The sequence below is a fragment of the Peromyscus eremicus genome, chromosome 2 (genome assembly GCF_949786415.1).
Source record: "Peromyscus eremicus chromosome 2, PerEre_H2_v1, whole genome shotgun sequence".
Lineage (NCBI taxonomy): Eukaryota > Metazoa > Chordata > Mammalia > Rodentia > Cricetidae > Peromyscus > Peromyscus eremicus.
In genome coordinates, this window is record NC_081417.1 from 162,844,747 (window position 1) to 162,861,335 (window position 16,589).

General features: G+C 53.1%; 1 protein-coding gene across 4 annotated transcripts in view; it reads right to left on the reverse strand.

The window, feature by feature from the left end:
- The window catches only part of Tp73 (tumor protein p73), a 45,597-nt gene that overhangs the window by 22,218 nt on the left and 6,790 nt on the right, over positions 1 to 16,589 (reverse strand). The window lies entirely within an intron of this gene.

Consider the following 16,589-nt stretch of genomic DNA (forward strand, 5'->3'; position numbering starts at 1 on the left):
CTAAAGTGGGTACTGTGTTTTGTTCCACTTCATGGATGAGGACCCCAAGACTCCTGGGGGAAATGATTTGCCCCAGTTGGCCACAACATAGCAGAAACTGGATAGATGGTGAAGAAATGGGATCATAATGCAAAGTGCCCCACTTTACCCTGTTGCCCTCTTCAGAGAGGCCTCTGAACCCGGAATTTTGTCTTATATATGTGGTGATATTTTGTTTGTGCTCTAACAAATAAAGCTTGCCTGGAGATCAGAGTACGGAGAGGCCAGGCAGTGGTGGCACACACCTTTAATCCTAGCCCTTGGGAGGAGGAAGCAGGAAGATCAGGAGTTCAAGGTCACCCTGGGCTACACGAGATTGATCCAGTCTAAAAGAGAAACAGAGCCAGGTGGTGGTGGCTCACACCTTTAATCCCAGCACTAGGGTGGTGGAGACAGGAAGTGATATGGTGGGTGGAGAGAGGAATATAAGGCAGGAGTTCGGCCCCTTTTCAGCTGAGGAGTTTGCAAGGTAAGAGGTGGCTGTGGCTGCTCCTTCGTCTCTCTGATCTTTCAGCATTTACCTGGATATCTGACTCTGGGTTTTTATTAATAAGACCCATTAGGATTCATGCTACATATATATCCCCACCCACTAGCCTGCCTCTTCTAGGTTCCAGAGCAATCAGTATTCCCAGAAACAAGGGAGGCTAAGACCCAAGGCTCGGGTTGCACAGTGCTCCAGACCACAGGTCTCCCTTCTTGCGGGGACCTTGTGCTCAGCCCCTCCTGTACCTCAGTCCTCGGATGGAGGACAGTTGTACAAAGTGGCTGGTGATGCCAAGGACCCAGTGGTCCACTGTGAGTCCTTAACAACAGTGACAACCCAAGTGTCCTTGAGTACAGGACAATACCAGATGGAAGCTCATACAGGAGGGAGAGTCCTACTAATGGCTGCCCAGCAGGAGGAGCATCAGCTCAGGGACAGATGAGGGAACTGAGTGATAGGTTCTAGTTTGGTTGGTATTTTTGTTGTTGTTGTTGTTGTTTTTAGATTTATTTGCTTATTTATTAGTTGATTGGTTGGTTGGTTGGTTGGTTGGTTGGTTGGTTGGTTGGTTGGTTGGTTTTTCAAGACAAGGTTTCCCTGTGCAGCACTGGCTGTCCCAGAACTCACTCTGTAGACCAGGCTGGCCTGGAACTGAGAGACTCACCTGCCTCTGCCTCCTCACCCTAGTCCTGGACACATTTTCTCAACTTTCTGTGTCACAGGACACTGGCCATTCTGTCCCTACCCCAGGCAAGCGGACAGATGAGTTAGAGCACTGAGAACAAGGGCCGTGGTGACATAGCAACTATGCGGGTGTAACTCAGAACCTTGTTCTGAACAGACACACAGTGTGACCTCGTGTAAGCAAACACCCAGGACAGGCAAAGCCAGAGAGGCAGAAGCCAGAGAGGGAGAAGGCAAAGGCTGCTGGGCCACAGAGAGAGAAGCAGAGAAGATCAGGCACTTCTTCTCTCTGACGAGGTGGAAATGTTCTAGAAGTGAGAGTTGCATACATCTGTTCAGACTAAACACTGCCTGGTGGTACATTTTATTATTTCCTTGTTTGCTTTATTGTTTGTAGTTTTTGAGACATGATCTCATGTAGCCCAAGCTAGCCTGGAGCTCATTATATAGGAGGCTGACCTTGAACTCCTGATCCTCATACCTCCACCTCTTAAGTGCTGGGATTACAGACAGGCACCAGGGTGCTCACTTCATGTCATGCTGAGAATTGAACCCATGGCCTCAAACACTCTAGGCAGGAACACTCTACCATCTGAGTTACATGCCCCACCAGACTGAGTTTAAATGAGTAGATTGAATGGTATGTGAATTATACCTTAATAATGCTGTCTAAAAGCAGGAAGGGACCTAATCCTTACCTCCCCCAGCACCAAGGCCATGTGAGGGAAGCATGGGATGTGACAGCTGGCCCCCATCAGAAAGAGGGGTTAAGCTTCCTATTCCAGATCATGTAGGCTGGGGAGACCCTGCTCCATCCCAATATCTGCCAACAGATTCCTGGTAGAAAGGTCATGGTCCCACTCTTCCTGCTGATGTAGGAGTTTGAATGGCATAAAGCAGAACTCTGGTTGGCCCAGCACAGCCCCCTACTCAAACACCCCTACTCTCAGACTCTTCCTATGGCCCTCTGATCACAGCCCTGCCTCCCAGTGGAAGCTTTCACCTTGGTCTTGTCACAGTCTCTGTTGAGCTCAGAGAGGCTAGCCCTAGCTACAGCAGCCAGAGCACCTCCTTGCCCTGACCTTTGTCCTGTCCTAATGTCCTCCACTGGAAGGTGTCACTACTATGCCCCCTACTGAACTGTGAGTCTCTGAGGACCTACATAGTCCTGTGAGTTGAACCAGTGGTTACAAAGGGTTTGAGCATGTAAAGAAAAGTATCCCAACTGCAAGGAAGGACTCTATGTCATAGAAGGAAGGTCTAACACCTCGCTCCTAGTTTCAGGGTCACTCATTGAGATGACCCTAGGTTGGCAGGAGTAATTATTGATTACATTCACCAATTCCTTTCATCTGTTTTATGTTGCAGTACTGGGCATTGGACCCAGACTTCACACATAGCCACAACTCTGGCCCTCTTTTCACCATGTGAATGCAGCTATTGAAGTTCAGAATTCCACACAGGGTTCACATTCTACACTTGTCCCTCAGTGCTCATGAGCAATCAGGCCCGGGAACCCCATGGACACCCTTACAGACAACGGCATAGTATTTCTATGGAGCCTATACACATCCCCTAGCCGGCACACCAAACCTAACACTGTATCTGCCGTGTAGTCATTAGACTGCACTGCTTAAGAGATGAAGAGAATCGTGTCTGTACATGTTCAGTATAAATGCAATTTTTCCAAATATTTTTGGATCCCCACTCATTAGAATTTGAGGATGCAGAACATACAGACACGGGTCCCCACAGACACAGGATTTAACAGACTCAGGCAACCCCACAGACATAGAAGAACACACAGACAGATGACTCGGTAGACACAGGAGCCCACAGACAGTATACATATCATAAACACTGAGAGTCACATAGACGCAGAGGATGCCATAGACACAAAGGAGCCCACAGACACAGGATCCCTGTGTTCCCTGAGTGGTATGTATTTCAGAATGGCTGCTTAAAGCATTTTCTGTCCAAACAAAGCAGCAGAGGGATGAATAAATGAGTGAGGGAATGTGACGGCATGGTTGTAAGTCTGGTGATGGCACAACACATCTGAGTGATGGTCAGGAAGACTGCTCTCTCTGGTGTGGCTGTTTAGGAATGAGGACAGATGAACCATGGTTCTATCTCACGTTTCCTGCCTTCCAGGGGATGCCTGAACCTCAGGGAAGGGATTTCCCTTGTTATGTTTCCGATCCAGGATGGGACAGCAGGACCACCTCCTTCCTGCAGCCTTGTGTTCAATGTCTTCCCAGTGAGGGGCTTTGGGAAGGGAGGTCATGGCAGTGGCAGTAGGCAGTAGCAGCCTTTCCATGCCCAATTTCTGCCCCATCCCTTATGGGCAGGGAGCCCTGCCTCTCTTGCTCAGAAGCAGGGTACAGGCCCATGGCAATGAGGTTCATATTTTAACTTGTCTGCATTCTTCAATGATTGGAGGTGGGTGCCAAGGACTTAGTCATTGAACCTAAAGGAACAGTGATAGCATCTGTGGGGAGTGTTCTGCAGGAGGGACTGGGCGCTTCCAGAAAGCAGGCCTTCAGCACTGGAGTGCAGAACCTGGCTGGCATGGCAAACCCAAGGCCCTGTCACAGAAGCTGGGGCACTGGGCTGGCCAGTAGACCAGCCTGCCCATGTGTCCAGTGAATGCTGGCCCTCCCCTGCCTGCTCTTTTCTTGCCTTCTTAGGGACACCTCCCACTTGCTCTGTCTGGTCTTGGTGTCTATCATGCTTCCCAAAGATGGCAAGGACCCCACTGACTGGAAAGCGTAGGAAATCTTCTGCATAGCATTGCCTCCTCCCTCTAAGGCTCAGGTGAAGGAACCTCTTCTGTTTCCTCATTGCCAAGCTGTGGGGTTCAGTCTGGCCCCCTACTTCTGCCTCCAGTCAGGCTGCTGAAACGAGGAGCCTTGTCAGAGAGGCCTAAGCAGGTCCATACAGAAGCCCAGGGGTCCTCCAGGCCCAGAGGCCGCCCCCGCCCCCCGGAAGCCCAGACAAGGCCCACTTGGCCTCAGGGAAGAATCTGGGCAAAACCCGAACTTTTTTGGTTTGTTTTGCTTTCAATGAGAACTCCAAGATAGTGGGCTAATTAGGACATGCCCGGCCTGCGGCGGCCCACATGTGCCTACATGTGCATGTGGGGTGCCTGGGCGTGACCTGAGGAGGCCCTGAGGAATTGAGGGAGTCATGGAGTCAGCGGGTGGCCTTTCCTCCAGTGTCCAGGCTACTAGTGGACCAGCCTCCTTGGGAAACCCCGACATCAGGGTGGGGACAATAGCTCCGATGGCAATGAGGGTTCGAGGAGAACACAGCCCCACCCCCAGGGCCATATGTCACACACTAGACTTTGTCCAGAGGGGCTGGGATCATCCAGCAAACTCCCAGGGCACTTGAGGGTAAGACCTGTCCTGGGCTCAGGCAGATGGGGTCCCTGTGAGCCCCACCCTCTATAGAGAAGGCCAGGCTTTCTCTAAAGAGTCTCCCATTCCCTCAGTCTCAGGAGTCTCTTCTTGGTCCCTGCATATAGGTCTGCTGGTGGCCTCCCAGGCGCCCCTGCTGGAAGCAGGGCTATCAGTGCCTCTGTCCTCTTTCCTTGGGCTCAGACTTCAAATCAGTTCTAACACCTCGTCTCCCATAGTCTCTTCATGCCCTGGGGTGACAGCAGATGGGTGATCTTGCCCTATAGCAGAGGGTCATGGAGTACAGGACACCCACAACTGGCCTCTAGCTCCTCAAGCTCCTGCCGGAAGGCAGCTGAGTTTCTTATTTGCCCTGAGCAGAGAGAGAAGTGGGTAATGCCAATCCAATCCTCCAGCATTCTCTCCTGGCTAAGCCAGGTTGACAGTATGGGTCCAGGGTGAGCACTGTGTTCCAGGGTGGGGGAGGGGCAGCAGAAGCAGGAGTGGGTAGGATATGGCTCCACATCCCTGGGCCTCCATGTTCCCTTCTGCATAGTGGGAACGAAACCCATTCATAACTTGTAGCATGGTTGTGGGGGTGAGGGGTCTGGGAGCACGAGACCCTATGGCTATTCAAGAGAAATAACCCTGGTTCAACCATCAGGACACTGGAATTCAGCAGCTTCATTGCCTTGTACTGGCACGTCACCACCAATCACTGGCACGAGGCCCAGTGAGGAAGGGGCAGAGGCTGTCTGCCCACAAGAAGCAAGGCTGGCACCCAAGACTGAGCAGGGCCATGAAGCTCCACATGGGACAGACTCACTGTTCCTAGATAGCAGCTGGGATCTCATTCTTGGATGTGTCCTGGTCATACTAACATGGAAAGAGATGCTCAGAAACTCTGGTTGAGGGAAACAGACCCTGAAATACCCACGCAGACCTAAACACAGTCAGAGAGTTCTAGATCCATGGCCTTCAGGAGCCTCTGGAGGTAGTGTCCACATGTATACTGACTGTTGTCCCTGTTAGCCACAGACAGTGCCTGGGGCACGGGGGTGGGGGGAGCAGGCTCTTCCTGCTTGGTGCTGGAGTGAGGGCAGGGCCTCCCCCATCCATCTTTCTCTTTCCCCACCAGTCACCTGTCCTGACCAGACAAGGAAGCTCTTGCTTTCCTGCTCCCAGCTCCTGCCCTCACATGTAAAACTTGGATGTTATGATTTCACCTTAATTATTCCCATCTTACATCTTAACTGTTTCAAACCCATAAACAATCTCAATTGATCTATTCTTAGATATAGATGGGAAATGAACATCTTTTTAAAGTTTGGGAGCAAGTACCTTGCTTACGTTCTCCCTTCTGATGCCATCATCCATGATAGCCTTTGTCAAAGCCCAGAACACCATGATGGACCACAGAGGTGGACTGGCTGCACCCATTTCTTAGCCACAAAGAGCACATACTTCCACATGCAATATTCTCCAGAAAGGTGGGTTTTTTTCTAATGAAAATAGCAACAGAAAAACCTGCCTGTCATATGTACTTGATGTCAAGCTTAAATGCAAAGGCCCAGGGGTGCAGGCTGACTAAGCTGTCCATCTCCTCACCACAAGATCAGCCTGCCAAGGCGTCCTACCTCCTGGAAGTCCCAGTGTGCTCTCCAGCTGCCCCAGTGTTCTGGGCTTGCCCTCCCCCTTACCTGTGTAACACACCTAAGGTGGTGTTATCTCCTGTCTCCCCACCTGATTCACACAGAACCCAACATCTTCATGTGACCGCTCTGTCTCAGTTTACATCGAGGTGATGTAGGGTGATGATGCTGAAGAATTCACAAGTCAATACACACAGGGAAATAGGAACAGATCATGATGGCACATGACGCCACAGAAGTGTTGGATACTGACGAGGCTCCCTCCATGCTCTGCCATCTCAGAGAGGCACAGGCACCAGGCTCTGCTGCTGGTGTGAGGACCCCACACTGAAGCCTCCAGATCTCCACAGACAAAGAACCAAAGTCCACACACCAAAGTTACCAATCAGTCCCTGATCCACAGCCTCCAGCCAAGGGTTTGGCTGCCTGCCAAGGGCACTGAAGCATCTCTATGTCCTGGATCCAGCATGCCTTGCACCCAAGCATCTCCGTACCCTGGATTCAGCATGCCTTTTTGGGAAGGAACCTTCCTTCACGCTTCCTTCCTTCCAGCCTCATGCTGAGCCCACAGCTACTCTGATAGCCCACCTGGTCCAGCTAATTCCTTTCCTCAGCCAGGGTCACGGGGATGATGCCAAGGACCCAATACACAGCAGCAGGCTGCAGCTGCAGCTTCAGGTCAAAGCTCTTATCCTGCTCCCTGAAATTTTGATATGCATGGAGGGGAACATTGTTCCATAGACCACACAGGACAACTGGAGAGTCTGGTACACAACCCTACCCAAGCCCACTGTGGCCTCAGTAGGAGAGGACCTTGTCTAGGTTCTACCTTCTTTCCTTCTCCCCTCCACTCTTCCTCCCTTCTTTCCATCACTTCCTTCCTTCTTTCCTTCCCTCCTTCCCTTCCTCCTCTCTCCATCACTTCCTTTCTTCTCTCCTTACCTTCCTCCCCCCTTTCTCCCTTCCTTTCTTCCTTGCCTTTCTCCCCTCCTCCCCCTTTTGGTCCGTCCTTTTTCCCTTTCCCACATCCTTTACTTTTTCCCTCCCTCCCTCCCTCCTTTCTCCTTTCTCTTTTACCTCCCTCCTTTCTGAAAATCACTCTGGCCTCTGTGTGTGCCCTCCTGTGGATGACAGGGCAATTGTGGCCCACCACAGCTTTCTCACGAAGTATCTGGGATAGGAATTGGAGAAAGGAGCTAAGCTGCCAGAGCCTCACATGCTGTGGTCCCTCGGGCTCCTCTGGGTTGCCTCTATTACTCCATGTTCCAATGCCACTTCCTCAATGCAAGGCCCAGCCCCTGGGCACTTGCTCTGCTGTCCCATGGCCTCTTCTGCTCCCTTCCTAGGGCAGTAACTCTGTGTAGGAGCCAAGAAGCATTTACCCATCCAGCACAGGTGTGGGGGCTGTGGTCCTGTGACCACATCTGCGTCCACGGAGTCTCAGTATTCCTCAGGAACCTGTTCACTCCAGGGCCTCTTTCCTTTACCCTGGGCTAAGTGCCACCCTCATTCTGCTCTGAGCCCACACTGAGGGATTGGGAGACAGGGTCCTCCTATTTCTAGAACACCAGCCGAGGCTATGTGGACTCTTCTAAGAGTGAGAAACCTGGAACCCCAGTCTTCTCCCATGGGCATGTCTGAGCCTGGGTGCAGCTTGCCCAGCGTTAGTGACTGACAGCAGACTGGCCCTGTGGAGACAGCCATCCCTCCCGCCTGTGTGCTCGCTGGAGACCTCCATCCTGATGGTGTTTCCCACAGTCTCTCCGAGCCTGTGATTAAACGGATGGAAATGTCAACAAGACATGACTTGTGCATGGGGGGGATGGCTGCCTCCCCGGAGGTATGCACACAGCACCCTCCTTTTGCCCGCTGAGGCAGAGCCTTGCCCGGTCCCATGCCAGGGCCATGTGGAACTTTCCACACCTCACACCCGGGAAACATGCCCCCAGAAGCTCCACTCAGCTGCCAGGCATGTGTCTGCAGGACCCACTGTGAAGCCCAGGCCACCCCCCCCCCCACCAGTATAGCCCGAACCCTGGGTACGATAGAGCAGAACATTCTTGAGGGTCTCTAGGCACTATACAAGCAACGGTGATTCACAGGAATTTTTTAAACCACCCGAGTGTACCCCAATAGCACAGGGGAGGTGGCTTTCTGAGAAAGATGTAGAAGGGGGCATGCCTCTGACAGCTTCTCTCCCTGGGCACATTCTTGTACTCTGGAACTCAGCATCCATGTCCGTGCATTCCTCTTACTGCCCTTCTGTCCATCTGTCCTATTCATGGAGCCAGCTTAGAACACCCTGGGGTCAGTCAGGGAGGATCCCCCAGTCTCTTCCTAGATCTTAGGTCAGCATAGAACAAAGAATGAGCAGCTGAACTGAGAAATTAGATCATGACAAAGGTGATGTACAGTAAGAATGATGTGGGCCCAAGTATGTCACCTGCAGTGGTCCATCGTGAGACTGTGACACCGTCTAGGGACCCAAAGAGGGAGAAAGCAGCCCAGTATAAGCTGGGGGATGAAAGCTGAGGACAGAAGCTGCCTACATACTCATGGCATCTCTTTGCAGAGGGTCCTGAGCTCTCTCCTGGGAGTACAGTGATGAGCCGTCCAGCCAGCCAGCAAACAAGCTCAGGGCCTCCAGGAAATAAGGGAGAACACTGCCCAGCAAAGAGGCAGAAACAGGTGTCCAGGTAGGGTGGGGCTCTGGGAGTGGCAAGGGCTGCCGTGGTTTCTAGTCTGTAGGAAGCAGCCCCTTGGCCTCCAAAGGTCTTGTGAGATCTGGTGTGGCTCTAGGCAGGACGGCAGGGAAAGGAACCTGGCCACAGGAAGGGCTAACGGCTCGGGTGACAGATGCAGCAGGAGAGGTTGGGGTTCACAACTCTGGGTTCAGCAGAAAAGGCTACAGACGAGGTCTCCAAGGACCCCTTGCTTGGTAGTGGAGGACATTTGGAAAGGCAGTGGCTCTGTGCATGTCTAAGCACTGGGTAGGAGCCACTGTGGCCCTTGGACACATGGTAGCAGCATAAATAAGCTGTTGGGAGGGGGGTCGGGGACAGCGCTAGGGTTTGGGTCTGGGTCAAGGGAGTAGAAGACATCTGAGATGATATTGCCCAGGTGGGACACCGGAGCTCAAATTGGCTTTATGAATTGATACCCCATCAGCTGGCTCCCAGAGGGGCAGGAGGAAGCATGAAAGGAGATACATCCCTGGACAGCAAGGAGACTGAGAGATGACAGGTCCCGGATGATCTACCTGGATCAGGCTCCAGTGGGTGTGCCTCTCCCTCAGATCTAATTCTACTTGAGTTCTATCCTCCTTGGGGTCATCCAGGCCCCTCCCTGTGATTCACTCTGGTCCCTTTCATAACCTCATAGTGGAGCCCCTTGTCCCAGGTCACCATAATGCCTCTTTATGGCTTCCAGGCTTCTCCTTAAATGTGGCTGTCTTTCCCAGAACTGCTTCCTTCTCTCCCTCCACACAGCTCCCCAGCTCTGACTTAAATAACACTCATGTCCATCTCCACATCATCCTGCCCACCCGACTCCTACACCTGGGTGTCCACATGGCTACTCCCATCCATGTGCTCAGGCTCTTTGCCTACCTCCCACACAGAGCCCTACAGCCTTTATGACCACTGCTACGGGGCTTCTAGGGCAACTGTGGCCTTGTGCTCTAGGCTGTCTTGGTCCTCTGCAGGTTCTTCCAAGTCCTGTCTCACACCTGAACATCTCCACAGATGCCCTGTCCCGGGCCACCAGGTAGGCAGATCCCTCCTTCCTTTCATTGCTTCAGGAACTCCACACTCTGTCTCCAGCTCCTACCTGGCCGTCACTCTCTCTGACTCAACTGTTCCACTGCGGAAGCACCCCCAGGCACGGCACAGCCACAGTACAGTGCCCAATTGTCACTTCTGGGGCCCCTGCAGCAATTCCCCCATCACAGCAGAAAGACCTTGACGTCACTCTCACACACTCCTGACATCCAGTCAGTCATCGAGTCCAGTACAGAACCTCATTTCCGCACCTTCCCTGGGTGAAGGCTCCCTCACCTGGACCACATCCCTTCTCCCAGGCTCAGCCCTGCCCTCCTGTGGTCAGTTCCCAGCACTGCACAAGCCTTCCTAGAACCTAGGCCAGCTCCACTCTGCTCCACAGCCCTTTTTGCTGCACCAGCTGTCATTTCCCACTTGAGGCCATCCCTCGGTCCAGACACCTCCTCTGGTCCAGACACCATGCTTTCTGCTGGAACACAGGGAAGCCTGCTCCAGGAATACTGTGGACTCCAGAACTGGACCACACATGCGCTTCTGGGTTACCTCACACAAGAGTATGCAGCGTTCGCTGTTTACCACTGTTTGCTGACATGTGCTGTAACAGAAGGGAGAACAACCAGGCTTGTCAATCATGCAACCATAATGCTGGTTCTGCAGAGACACCTGAGCCCCACTCCACACACCAGATATCAAAGAACCAGGGCACCCACACTTGCCTCTATCTTTGGAAGATTGAAGCATTCTCTCTCTCTCTCTCTCTCTCTCTCTCTCTCTCTCTCTCTCTCTCTCTCTCTCTGTGTGTGTGTGTGTGTGTGTGTGTGTGTGTGTGTGTGTGTGTGTGTGTACACATGAAGGAGAACTGGAAATTGAGGAAGAAGCTAAGAGTTGGGGTGTCAGGAGACAGTGCCAGCTACAACACGTTCCTGTTCATCTCATCCCATCTAGAAAGCCCAGCTCCAGTGGGCCTCAACCCTTCCTACACTGTAAATGGGCTCCCCATATGCAGGAGGACCAAACCCATCCTGCATTGCATTTAGGGCTGGACTCAAGCTGTGGGGGCATCACTTGGCTAAAGACTTTTAAGTCTTTGGACAGAGAGAGAGGAAGATGGGAAGAGGCAGAGTCAAGGGCATAGGAAGCTGTAGGAGGAAGAGCTCATGCCCAGTTCTTGCAGTCAGCTTCTCTGTACCTCCATGGACATGGAAAGGGCTGGCACAGCCATGGCTGGATGATTTCATTGGGATCTCACAGCTCATCTCTGTGGCCTGAGCAGGCATCAGAGTTAGTACCACTCTGCTTACAGAGAAGGAAATCGTGCCTTAGCATGTGGCCTCACTCCCCCAAGAGTCAAAGCTGGTGGGCACCAGAGATAAAGTCTGAACCCATATGCTGAACCCCAAATCAAGACGGGGTACACTTATCAGAAAATCCATCCATGGATCAGACAGCATCCTGAAAATCAGTCACTTCTCCAAAGACAGGGCTTTCCTGTGGACTCCCAAGTGGCTGCTGCAACCAGGCTGGGACAACAAAGACAGATGGGTGGAAGAGATGCCAATGAGTCCCTGGTTCACACTGACTTTAATATACTCTGAGCGAAGGCTACTCTCTCCTACACGATCCTCTCATTCACTGGGACAAAGTCACAAAGAAATAAGGAAACTGAGTCATCCCACAGTTAGGATGATGGCTTAGCCCAACTCCCAACAGAGAGAGAAGTTTGGAGCCCCAGCAAATCCTGGGCGGCACTGCTGGGTTGGGCTGAATGCATAAGGGGCATATGGTGGCCATGCTGATGTGATAAATAAAAGAACCAGAGTGTCCTTGGTCTAAAAAGAAATAAGATGGGGTGGGGAGATGGCTCAGTCAATGATGTGCTTATCACACAAGAATGAGGACCTGAGTTCGATCCCCAGCACCCATGTAAAAGGCCAGACATGGTGGTGTGTACCTGTAATTCTAGTATTGGGAAGCAGAGACAGACAGACAGACAGACAGCCCAATTTAGCCTACTTAGCATGCCCCAGCAAGTGGGCTGCCTTAAAATACAAGGAGAACAGCTCTTGGTGAGTGATACCCAAGGTTCACCTCTAGCCTACACTTGCACACACATATATATAAACACACCCACCACCACTACCACCACCACCACCACCACAACAACAACAACAACATAAAACACAGAGAGAGAAAAATAGCATGACATGGTAGCCATTGCTGGTTCTGGGATCTAGGGTATCGGCAGCAGGGTGTGAGTCACTGATTATCTTGGAAGCAGGTCTCTGTGTGGCCCTGACGGTGGATCTCTGCCTCCTACTGGCCTCAGGAAGGACAGCCATGCAGGACCATGATTCAACCTGCACTCAGTCTTTCTGTAGGTGGTGCCTGCTCCATTAGAGGAAAAAGATACTAGAGTTCTTCTGCCCTCCGCTTCCAGATTAGACATTTAGGAGTTCCCTTAGATTCCAGACATAGCAGTCAGATGCCCCAGAGGTCAGTAAACTATATAGCCCAGAGCTGGGTACAGGAGTTGAAGGTTGCTGCCCAGCGAGCCCACATGGATATCCAATAATGACACATTGGTGGACAGATAATCAATGACTACATGGGTGAGGACAGACAGAGGAAGGAAGGACCCCCCTCTGTGGATTTCAGGTGTGAAGTTGCGGCGAAGGGCAGAATTACTGTCCCTTAGAGATATGCCAGTATGCCCCCCCACACACGTGCATGCATGGACAAGGACACACACACACACACACACACACACACACACACACACACACTCATGTATGCTCTGTTCACACTGCCAGGAGTTGCAGTTCTCCAAAGATGTCTGATCTTTCGCAAAGACTTCCATGGCTCTGTACTCATGGCTCCTATCCTGAGCACACCTGGACTCTGCCAGCCTCCCACCATTCTTTACCCATTGCAGAGTCCCTGCACAGTGTATGTGCCAATGGCCCTTCCTCTTCCTGCTCCCCTAAAGGAGAAATAGCCCTATGTGGGGCAGCTGCACCAACACTTCCATCTGCTCAATTAGCAGCCTGGTGTCTGCCTGACCCCAGGGACCTGGCAAGTCTGGAAATGAGCCCAAGTCCCTTGGGCTCAGGCCAAGCACAGGCTGTGGCCCCTTTTGCCTCCTGCCTTTCTGCCAGGCTAGCTGTACCTGAATGAGAGGAGCAACAAGAAGCCTTGGGTCCAGCCTGCTGCCCGTCTGTGCCTTGGAGCTCATACCCACATTGGGAACAGCCCATGGCTATGAGAAATGTCCCATCTGTGCTGTCAAGTGAGGAAATTCCCAGGTGAGGATGCTCTCTGCAGGGCGGGGCAGCTTCACACTAAAGCCCAAAGCAAAGATGACCTCTTTGCATGAGTTCATCGGCAGCTGGGTAGGCTGGACAGGATAGCTCAGGGACCCTGAGCATGGCCAGAGCCACCAGCCTCAAACACTGTTTCAGGATTGCCCAACTCACAGGGCAGGAGCAGTAGCTCACCCACCCCGATCAGACACCACCAGCCAAGTCTCCTAACCAGCTTCCCACTCCCTGCTCATCCAGAAGCTGCTGGTCCCCAGGATGAATAGAACACAGCCTGTCTACCTTCCAGCCCAGGATCTGCCTCCAGCCTTCCCAATGCCTCTGGTCACCCCAACTGGTAGCAGGCACCTGACCAGGGAGACAAGTGAGAGAATGTCTCTCTGAACCCCGACCACGGCAGATCCTGCCAAGCCCCTGAGATGCATGACCCTATCTATACCAGGCGCAGCACACCTACCGTGGCAAGGTGTCTCATGGGATCACCGACGTAAAGCATGGTAGGCTCGTGGGGGTCTGCACACGCTGAGGAGCTGGTGTGCCGCGGGACGAGGCATGGGTCTGGGTGGCTAGGTGGGGTAGGGGCAGATTGGTGGCTTCCCGGTGGGGTGGACTGAGTGGTTGCGGCTCTGTGGCTAGGAAAGCAGGAGCCAAGGATGCTCAGAAGCGTGTGGGCTGGGGGTTGGCATTCTCTCCCTGCCTACCTCCCTTATTTCTGTCAACTGGCTGCATCCAACAACAAACCGGGGCCCACCCCTTTATCCTCATGACTGTTCATCAACACAGGGCAGGCCTCAGCTTGCCCGGAGATGTGTTGGACCGCACCAAGGAGGCTGCGCAGGGGGAGCTGGTGGGGATGCGGGGTCAGTGACTGGCTTGGAGATCATTTACTCCCACCGTGCTCCTTCTAAGCTGCTACCCAGCAAAGGCTCTGGGGGTTGTGGCTGTCACCTATAAACAGCCTCTGCTCTAAAGCGTGAGCAGTCAGCCCTGGTCTGGGAGACCTTGGTAGCCAGGGCTTGGCCACCCTGAAGGAAGAGATGGTGTTGCCAGCCTTGGCGACCCAGGTGAGAGAACTTGCCTCCTCCCAGGGAACGATGGACCCATAGGGACCACCCCAAGGTCTGAATAGAGGAGAGACACACCAGCATGCTTGTGCCAGGGCACCCGTGGACAGCCAGGCACAGGGCCGGGTGGAGTCAAAGAACCCATAGCATTGCCTTATAGACAGTATTTTGCCCTGGCTCTACCAAAGCCCAGGAAGCAGGGACATGGCCACTCCCACCCAACAGAATTCCCGAGAAAACCGTTGAGAATGTATCTCACCCACCGCGGACCTTGCACAGCCAGGAGCTCTTACATCAACAGCTGCCTAGTGGGGACCGTACGGTGGTCACCACTGCTCTGTCTGGGGGCATCTGAGTTTCAGGTCTGTTTCGACCATGAAGTCACCTTTGGCAGAGGTATCTGAACCCTTTTTGTCTACAAGAGACATGTGTCCCATGAAAGTGGACATCGGCACTGAATTTCCAGGCCCCCTGAAACACAACAGCTTGACCCCCACATTGAGAGTTTAAAGATGTTAAAGAAGATGCAGAGATGGTATGAAGACCGAATCCTTCTAGCCCTTTCTTGCCAAATTCCAAACCACCTTCTGCCTCTCCAGAGAGCTGGGAGTAGCTGGGCTGGGGCAGAGGGCGGGGGCTGTAGCTGTAGCCCCTGTTCAGAGCCCTGGGATCCACGGAAGCAGTGGAGATGCTCTACCTCATCGTGAGCCCTACACTGGCCCGAGAGCCACAGCTCCACCTGGCTTGGTTGTGGCTGGAGCCACAAGTTGCACCAACTCTGCACTGCTCACAGGTCAGCTATGAATAATCAAGTCACTTTGTTAGTCAAGTTTTGGGGGAGGCGATCTTCTGGGAAACACTGCTCAGGGTGTTTACAGTAAGAAGTTCTGGGGGCAGCTGCAGCCTCCCTCCCTGGGGACTAAGGGACAGGTTTGCAGACTCCCACCCTAGGAGGTGTGGCCAGGCTGCTTCAGAGAACCCTGAAGAGATGACCTTCAGTTTCCAGAATGCGGTTTAGGAAACTGTGCCCCTCAGCAGCTCTGAGTCCTCACGTCGGTTTTACAAATACCCAAAGGAGAAAATGGGAGAATTAGCGCAGGGAAAGAGAGCAAGACTTGACTTCAACAAGAGCTCATGCCCACACTACCAGAGGAGGCACCTGGCTTGAGAGCCTGTCAGCCCCACGAGAGAAGGCACGTCCAGCTCTGAGCTCTCCTCTCCACCGCAGCCTCTGCCCTAGCCTGCCTCCTGCCTCCTAGGTGGTCTGTCTGTCTGCCTCAGGTTCCCCCAGGTAGTGGTAGGGGTCCTCAGGTGCCCCCCATAGTGGCAGGGGTCCTCAGCACCTGCTTCTCTGTGTCTCTCACTGGCTCCAACTTGCTGACTGCTCCTGCAGAACCCTCACAGCTGAGGCAGGGGAGTGAAGTTCTGCAGGCCCCTGTTGCTCTTTCTACACCACATGCTCTGGAGAGATAGCTTATCAGGACAGGCAGGTGCCTGAATGTGGTGAGTTGGTTCAGGAGTAAATATACCGTGTACTGACCCTGCTGGTGGCTTTGTTCCTCTTCCCCTGGACCCTGGAGTAGGGCAGGGGAGTTGGTGGGGGGGGGGCTGGTTGAGTTCAGTGCTGTAAATGTAAGACACTCTTACCACCAAAGCCTGCCAAGGTAAGGGTGGCCAGGAACCACTAGGGGTGGTGGGTAGGCTTGGGGTCCCCAAGTGGACTATACTGAACCCAGTCCCTGTCCCCAACTTAGCCCCACACTTCCTCTCACTGTAAATTCTCCTTGCAAAGGTATATCCTTCCTGACCTACCTGCCCCAACGATGCATACACAGGGCCCATGTGTGTCCTTCTCTTGGGCTGGAGAGATACTCCCTCCTCAAAGCCAGGAAGGCTTCCTTAGATACCCTGTGGGGTCTCAAGGCATTGACTCCCTGGCTCAGTCCCCTACAGGCCACGGGGAGATTGGCACAGTACATTCTGCCCTATCCAGTGGCAGCACCACCCCCAAACCTCTGTGTCCCACCTGCTCACAACAGCTGATACCAGAGAAAGGCTCCAGACAGCAGGCAGGGGCACCTGTGGTGGAGGTGCAGGCCTGGAGGAGGATGTGGGGAGGGGAGTGATCCTGCAGCCCTGCCCAGGCAGGGCACCTGCCTCTCTCCC